The 9,144-nt window shown below is 37.7% G+C and overlaps 1 long non-coding RNA gene across 1 annotated transcript in view; it reads right to left on the bottom strand.

Moving 5' to 3' along the window:
• Positions 1-8,339: 8,339 nt before the first annotated feature.
• LOC117804378 overlaps positions 8,340-9,144 on the bottom strand; it is a 31,272-nt gene continuing 30,467 nt past the window's right edge. The window contains exons 2-3 of the long non-coding RNA XR_004628740.1: positions 9,007-9,092; positions 8,340-8,519 (exon numbers count right to left, since the gene is read on the bottom strand). This is a non-coding gene — a long non-coding RNA (uncharacterized LOC117804378). The remainder of the gene's footprint in view (positions 8,520-9,006; positions 9,093-9,144) is intronic.

Raw genomic sequence — 9,144 nt, 5'->3', positions numbered from 1 at the left:
AACAAAAAAAAAAAAAAAAAACCACAAAGGCTAAGAAGAAACAACTACAAAAGGAAAACACACTGCTTAGTTGTTAGTTTGGAAGGATTAACATAAATAAATTGGTCTTGCACAAAACTATAAGAATGATTTTTCATATAAGGTGAAGCATTTGTTTAAACATTAGGTCAGTGACTTTTAAAGATTTTTAGTTTGGTTTGCCCTGAAATCTTATGCGAACAGCCAATATTTATAAACGATAAAAGCAGAGCTACTATAATTGATTTTGCTGTAGGTCCAGTTCCCTGGGAAACAGACTCAGAAGAAATTAGCATGCAGGAAGTTTTTTAGGGAGTGCTCTGGGATCAGTAACTGTGAAGGAAGTAAAAGAAACAAGATTAAACAAAGGGAGGTATGCAATACAGTCACAGCAAGGCCTCAGTGACTCTATGAGGCGCCCTCAACAGAGACAGCCCTTAAGCATTGACCTGTGTTGGGACAGGGATGCTGTTCAGCCAAGAGCAATTCCCAGAGAGAGCTGACAGCTGGGGCCTGTCATCTGGCAGCACTCCCAGCAGTTCACAGAGTAAATCCCATGGCTCCGAAGAGAGGATCTGAGCTGTCCAACACAGCATCCACTATGAACTCTTTTGTTCTCACCTTGCCCTCCACTCTACCTGAGTCACTTCCAAAAACCCCACTCTTCAGAGTACAATATGAAGATGACTAATTTAAATCATAAACTCATTGGTCAAGATGGATTTAAAAAAAAATAGTGGTAGAGACTTTAGTCTGTTGTATTGCCTGCTTCTGTGAGATTCAGGTCTTCGGTTATGATAAAGTTTTAGTCGACTAAACATTATGCCCAGGACTCAGCAAAGGCTTGAAGCTACTAGGGACAAGTGAACAAATGATTGACAGAAAAGTCCATTACTTAAAACTAGGAGTACGAAATCCATGAGATTTTGTATATGTAAACTGCTTCGATAACTATAAGCTAATAAATCCCTCAGATAGGGCCTCACAAGACATCAGGACAAACCATCATTAGGGTGTGTCTTGGAAGCTGGGATATGTTCAAGCCTAGAGGTAGGTAAGGCAGTTTTGTACTTTTTGGCCTCTTTCCCAAGTTCCAAAGCAGTTTTAATTCTCAAGTTTTTGGAGCGTGTTTAAAATAAAATTTTCAACGCAGAGCAGAACTCACTTGTAAAGAGACCGTATCTTCCCCAACCCCAACCCAACACACTATTACAACTGAGTTATGACTTGGAGATTTGGCCCTAATCATGACTTTCCTATTTAATTTTAACACAAAAGTTCTCAGCAGTCGGAATTGGTAATTGAGTAGGCACTTGAAAAGAGCTTTCTCCAGTCTTGGCCCAGAATATTTTGGGGGCCCCTAAGTATAATTTTAGCTGCTATTTTTATCCCTGAAATCTTAGGAGGTAGCAAGATCAAGCAAGACAGTGGCCGTAAGCCAGTTACATATTAAAACTACAGCAGTGTTTAGGCATGATTCCCCCCTTTGGTTATATGAAAATATTAGAACAATATGCAAACCAACTTTCAGATAAAAAGATCTCTTTATGTCAGACCTGAAGTTAAGACTTGGTTCTTGGGGCGCCTGGGTGGCTCAGCCATTAAGCATCTGCCTTTGGCTCAGGTTGTGATCCTAGAGTTCTGGGATCGAGCCCCACGTCGGGCTCCCTGATCCGCGGGAAGCCTGCTTCTCCGTCTCACGCTCCTCTTGCTTGTGTTCCTCTCTCGCTGTCTCTCTCTGTTAAGTAAATAAAATCTTAAAAAAAAAAAGAAAGAAAGAAAGAAAGACTTGGTTCTGCTATTGACTAACTGTACAGTTTGTATAAGTCATACCTACATCTTTTTAAACTCCAAGATCCTCATCTGTAAAATGGGGGAACTGTTATGATTAAGTAAATTATTGTATATCTCTTTGTTGTGCCTTACACATAGCAAGCTTTCAATAAATACTGGTCATTATTATTAAATATAAACAGTCATACGTCAGAGAGGACATTCTTCACTATCCATGGAAAGCTCATACATTGAAAGCCATAAGAGGCCTGATCTATTTTATTGTTGGCAAGAGATTGATAAATACAAGGAAATTCTATGCTGTGATCCCAATTCCTCATGATTGAAATCTTTTTGAGTTCTCTTATTAGTGTCAACTACTAAGTGCTTCATGAATCAAAATGAACATAAAAAAAAGGAATGAAAAACCTAAGGAGTTGATAAACAAAAATGAAATAAATGTGTTCTAGGCAACATCTTCTTTAATGAGATTCTATGTTTTCTTTAAACATCTACTTACTACAATACCATGCGTTTTCTGTTGCTCCTTTGCCTTAGTAAACTTAGGTGCACAATTACACTCACCAATGCATGGAAAATTCTGCTGTGGATTTGAACAATTCACGACATGAAATCAATTCCAGAAATACTTTTCTGTTTTACTCCAATTGCATTAGGCCAAGAGTATTAAGCTATGTTTATAGAATCACAAGCATTATCTTACTTTGATTTCGAAGTGAAATTTCAGACTAATCCATTGGTCTGTTATGTTATGTCACTTTTCAATACACACTAGAAATGTTTCACCTTGTATATTTGTACTCTCGCATAAAAAATCCTGTACCTACTAATACACATGGATGCATTCTGCGTATAGCTAGATAGTATAAGCCAGCAAACACTATTAATATGTAGTGCTTACAAGAATATTAATATGTTCATAAAGTCTTGTCTTTTTAGTCATGAAAACATGCTAAAAGCATAGTATGATCTTAGCTTATCTTTATTTTAGCAAGTCTTCGATTACGTTGTTCCATCCTGGGTTCCTCTTTCTTATTTCCTTTTCTTTCAAACAATTCCCCCTACCTGAAAAGTGGAAGTTTCTCAAATCAAATGTTTACAGACATGAATGTTTTATAATAAGCTATGGCATATCTTTAGTGCCATCTCCTCGTGCATTTCAAAACTGGTTCTCCCACATTTTCCCTAACTGTCAATTTATGCTTTCAGGTATTTTTATAAGATGCTCAGATAGAGCTGATGTTGGCCAAATACAGTTCTCCTCAGGCATTTCTCCCTTTTTCAAGTTGTAAGAAACATTTCTCGAGAGCTCCACGCCTGGCTCCCTGATCATCACAATTGCCTCCCACCGTCATGGAAACATACTGTGCTTTTCCTCCCCTTCCCATATAGCTGACACCCAAGTGTGGCGGCATGGGCTTTTTTCCACTAACTTGGCTTGCAAAGGCCCCAGACTAACAAAGAAGACATTATTTATGCAATGCAGAAAGATTCAGACACAAAAAGACCTGAGGTTTCATGCTAGTTTTAAATCACAGGCACCTGACTGATACATTTACTAGTGCTAGGTGCTCCTGCTTCAGCTCTGCCAAGTCAAGTAAGACAAACAGCTACTAAAACTACCTCGACCAGGTGAGTCGCTTCTCTTCATCAGTGACTGTGAGAAATGTTCATACCAGGGGAAATAATAACGCTGACACCTCAAAGCATATCCATGTTGGATATTGCGTATCTCCGCTGGCATCTAGTCAAAGAGCAAGACTGTTGCAACACCTGCCTGCCTCTTCTATTTCCCCTAACATCTACTGCACTTCCAGTCCGATGCAGCACTTTCTTCCCAGCAGAAACGTGCTTTTCACTGCAATCTGATCTTCAGAGGAGGCCCAGAGAATGGACAATGATCTTTTTAGTAGATTTGGCACATACAATCAGAGCAAGACTGAAATAAAACTTGCTGTGAGACACCATCTGTTGCCAAATTTTTCCTTCAAATACAGAACAAGGGACATCAGTATGAACTCATGTTCAGTTTAATATAGATACAGATTAAAAAAATATGGAAATAAGTATAGATGTGTGTGTGTGTGCGTGTGTGTGTGTATACATATGGCATATGTATTGAAGGAGTTCATGAGATGCCACCCCAAAATGTGCCACTTTGGTACATTGATTATTTTGAACTGAAGTCACTTGACAAATAGCAAATGAAGGGAAAGGCTTTTTCTGAGCTCCCTTTATCTGCCTAAAGACAGATCCTCCAAAAGGAACTTGATTGTCATAACCTGCCTGGGAGTTTCACCAACCCCCAAGGGAACACTAACTCTTATCACAAGAGAGGAGACTAGAAGTCGACACCACACCCAAACAAACTTTGTTATAGACCATACCTCCCTCCTATCCTTCAAACAGTCCATTCATCTCCCCTAAAGATCATGTTACTGCCTCCTAAATCCCTACATCCCCACTCCCCTCCCTCTATCACGAGAGTATATAAGTTCTCAAATCTCACTGATTTGCAGGGGTATTCACTTTTTTTTTCCTGTGATACTTCTATGCATTTAATAACAATAAATTTGTATACCTTTTCTCCTATTGATCTGCCTATTGCCAGTTGATTTCATAGACCCCAAAAATCAAACCTAGGAGGGTAGTCTTTCTCCTTACAATATACAATCATGTATTTCCAAATTGAGATCACTTAGAAATAACACACCCCAGTAGGAACAAGCACACCAGCACCCAGACCTTTGTGTTTAATACTACTGTACAATAAAAGGAACCCTGGGTTCCTGGAAAAATGGCCAATTCTAGGGCGGGGCAGGGAATATACAAGATGAGCTTGGGATATCTTGTAGTGCCAGCAAGTAAGGAAGTGCTAAAATCACACACACACACACACACACACACACACGGTATAAGAGCCAATTGAAAGGGTTCCCAATAACCAAAGCTGGAAAATTTTGAGCAAGAAAATACATAAAGTAGTACCGGATTACAACCCAAAGTATAAAATACATTTCCATGAGTTTAACCTGATATAAATAAATGATTACATCAATAAATTAATGGAAAAGAATAGACAAATCTCCTGTAGAGGAAAAATTCCAAATAATTTATGAGGATAATGCCCCTTCAAAAAAGTGGAACATAACTCCCCACACCTTAAATGTAAGCTTTTACTTTCTAAAGAGTACATATGGAAGGGAGTAGGGGGAGTAACTTTATATTGAAGAAGCCTGACAAACCCTACATCAACCAGGTCATCAACCTTAATGCCATCAGTAATTAAGTCATGTTGACAGCATATGCCCTTGATAGGATATGATGAGAATGTCACTTTACATTTGTGGTCTTCCTCTCAAGAAACTGTTACTCTGGGCTGCCTGTGAGTAAAACAGCTGACAAACCCAAATTGAGGATCATTCTACAAAACACCTGACTAGTACTCCTCAAAACTGTCAAGGTCATCAAAAATAAGGAAAGTCTGAAACACTGTCCCAGGCAAGTGGCGACTAAGGACACATGATGGTTAAATGTAATTGGTATCCTGGAAAGGATTCTGGAACAGAAAAAAAGACATTAGGGAAAAGTAAGGAATTTTGAATAAAATATGGACTTAATTAATAATAGTGTATCAATATTGGCTCAATAGTTGTGCCAAACGTAATGTACTATCAGCATAAATATTAATGTAAGATGTTAACATTAGGAAAAACTGGATGCTGGGTATACAAGATCCCTACATATAATTTTTGCAAATTTTCCATAAATCTCAAACTATTCTAAAATTAATAGCGTAGGGGCGCTTGTGTGGCTCAGTCAGTTAAGTGTCTATCTTCGGCTCAGGTCATGATCTCAGGGTCCTGGGATCGAGCCCTGCATTGGGCTCCTTTCTCAGTGGGGTGTCTGCTTCTTCCTCTCAGTCTCCCTCTGTGCTTTTTTTCTCTCTCTCTCTCTCTCTCAAATAAATAAATAAAATCTTTAACAAGAACAAAATAATAATAACAAAATTAGAAGTGTATTTATTTATTTATTTTAAGATTTTATTTATTTATTTGACAGAGAGAGATACAGCAAGAGGGGGAACACAAGCAGGGGGAGTGGGGGAGGGAGAAGCAGGCTTCCCCCTGAGCAGGGAGCCCGATGTGGGGCTCGATCCCAGGACCCTGGGATCAAGACCTGAGCCAAAGGTAGACACTTAACTGACAGAGCCACCCAGGCACCCCTAGAAGTTTATTTTTTTTAAGTAATTTAACAAATTCTACCTGAATTCTAGTCATGTCAGTAACAACATATTACCCCCTTTACAATAAATATAATTTGTGTTATTAGACAACATGAGTTTCTAATGACTTCTGCTTTTTTTACTCTCCTTTTTGTAGATTATTTTATAGCAGCAGTATAAAATTCACTTTAACTCACTCTCCTTTGTAAAATCATTGATCTGTAATTTTCCATGTGAGCATCTATCTGATCAATGTTTAATAATTTTCCCAGGGTTGAGGGGCAAGAAATAATAGGAATCTGCTTGTAATAGAGAAGCAATCAGCTCACACCCAAGGGAGTCTTTGGGTTTAACGTATACTCCCACACTTCTAGAGGTTCCTACCAGGTATGGGGTGTGCCTCCAGAACACCCTGGAAGTGGGCAGGCTGTGACAGAGTCTGTTGGCTTAGGGGCCTAAAGAGCCTCACCACTGTTGAGTATTCTCTGCTCAGGACAACTGTACTGGAACACCATCTCCTTCCCCCACCTCGCCAGGGGTCATCCTCAATATACCTACATATCACTGAGAGGCCCTCTCAGGAGGAAATAACTGGTACTGGGTACTCTCTGGAGTGTAAGGCTTTACCAGATTTGATAACTGCTGCTGACAGCAACACCTATTTTCCTCTCATTAAGAGACCTCTGGCTTATGAGAATTTGAAAACATTTCTGCCTAAATCTCTCCAGTACACTCTCTATTATATTTTGAAGGTCAGCTACTCTAACTATCCAGTGGTGATTATGAAGACTCTATACATTGAACAGGTGACATGACAGAGAAAAAGAACTGCACTTACTATGTATTCTTAACTCCTGCCCTCTAGGAATCAGACTGTGTCTTATCTTTCCTATTTGTAAGTGCCAATTTGATCTAACTCTCAAAGAGGCAAAACATTATCAGATAACGTTTAAAAAACATCTTGAGTTGGGTTACATATTAAATTTAAATTAATTTGGTTATATTTATATATCAAATATATATATTTATTATGAATGCTTATTATATATTTTTTAATTTTTAGAAACATTTTCCAGGAGAATAGTACAGTGCTAATAGTAATGATCTCTGAATGGCGGGCATGTTTTTATTTAATATTTTTATTTAATTTATCTTCTACACGACATGCACACTAATAATAAAAGGTTGTTGTTTTTAATATACGCTGATTTGTGCATTCAGTACATTAAATTTCTACCTGTTCCCTGCCTGGCAGAAAAGTAGTTTTTAAAAGGATAATCTATTTAATGAAATAGAAAAGCTACAAAAAATACATAGTAAGAATGTTAATATACTGAGTTTCTATTAATAAATAAAATGCTTCTCAAAGTTTTCCATGAGGTGTTGGCCTTCAAGATGGAAATTTCCAAACTATTTTCACTCGCTACTATAAAAATTGCATGAGTGGTCAGGCCTAAACACAGATGGGAACACTTGGTGATGCCTGGATGACAAAAAGGATAATAAGGGCCAGATGCTGAGCTGTTTTTTTTACACTGCACCTGGTCTATGGGGGCCCAAAGTGCCCCAAAGGTGATGGCATAATTGGTTGTTGAGAAAATGAACTTAATGTCATGGAAAGGTCAGTCGTAACACTGAAAACTATTTGAACTGAGAATCGATTACTGCCGATTACTTTGAACCTAATCTTTATAGTTATTTCTTCACTTGTTTGCATGCCCAGGATCAGTGTAAATTCTGGAACTCCTGAAAATATGTTTCATAAAGTTCCTTACTTCTGCTGCTTATTCACTCCTACCATAACAGAATGCCAGGAAGGAAAGGAATAATTCCAAACCAAGACGGAAAGAAGTTCCTTTTGAAGTCCTCTTGGGTCATCTGCTGGAGCAGTCTGTTTTTACCCTCAAGTCAGCAATAATGCCTATTTTAATCTAACTGATGAAATAATAGCAGGCCCGAAATTCTTATTTCTTAAATCTTAATTCTTTCTTCTGTGATACTCAAAGTACCTTGCAGACCTGCTCAACCTGGCTTTCCCATACTCCGGACAGCCTGGGAGTTAGGCATAGCAGCTGAAACCAAGTAATTTGGTCCAGCTTACAAGTCATTTACTTATCTATGGACAGTTAATTGTCTATCCACCAAGCCCTACCACTGCTTTTTTCATTTCCTTTCATGTAAACTTTTATAGAACTTAAACGCTGTGTAAAAATCAAGTCTAAATAGAGATTTTTAAAAGGTTTTATTACTTCTTTCACATTTTCTCAAAACAATGGTCAAAGTGAAAATTTCTTACCTGTATGTTATCCAGACATTTGCATAGAGAGAAGAACTTTTTGGAATCAGTTTGTAACTTTAGTTGGCATTTACTTCTGTACTGAGATTTTCATTTCGTTTTGTTTTGTTCTTTTGCCAAGATTTTAGAGGTGTGCTTTTTCTTTTGAATCACTCAATCTGCAAACATTCGCTAAACACCTACAATCTGCAAAGCAATACAAACATTGCCTGCTATAAGATATACAAATTATAAGGCCTAGTACTTACTATTACAGAGTTTATAATCTAGCTGAAGAAATCAGAAATAGATGCGAAAGTTTTAATAGCAAGAGCGAGAGATAGAAATAGATTATAAATCCAATTCTGTGGTTGAATATGATAAAGTTAGAATACTATTAGATGGGAGAGTGACATCAGCAAAATGGTGGCAGAGGACTTTCTAGTGCTTTTACAGAGCATATTGTAGAAATAAACTTTCTTAGGTATATGATTTATAAAAATTCAATTCTTAGAGTGAATTATCACAAAGTGATAATCCTGCAAAATTATAGACAAAGAATAGGATCTATAGAAGTGGAACAAGAAAAAAGTAAAAGAAACTATATTGGACCAGAAAAGAAACCATTGTCTTAAACCATCCATGATTTATAACTTTCACCAATACCTTAAAGAGGGGAATTTAAAACACTTACGTGTGTATGTATTATGTATACGGGTGTAATATCTTTAGAAGATTATACCAGATGCTGATAATAGAGGTCGCTTCTGGGTAGAAAAACTGGAACACGAGAAAGAAAGAGAAACTTAACATTTCACTGCACACCCTACTG

The sequence above is a fragment of the Ailuropoda melanoleuca genome, chromosome 11 (genome assembly GCF_002007445.2).
Source record: "Ailuropoda melanoleuca isolate Jingjing chromosome 11, ASM200744v2, whole genome shotgun sequence".
Taxonomy (NCBI): domain Eukaryota; kingdom Metazoa; phylum Chordata; class Mammalia; order Carnivora; family Ursidae; genus Ailuropoda; species Ailuropoda melanoleuca.
Note: the sequence above shows the minus strand (reverse complement) of the source record. Positions and strands in the feature narration are given on the sequence as shown.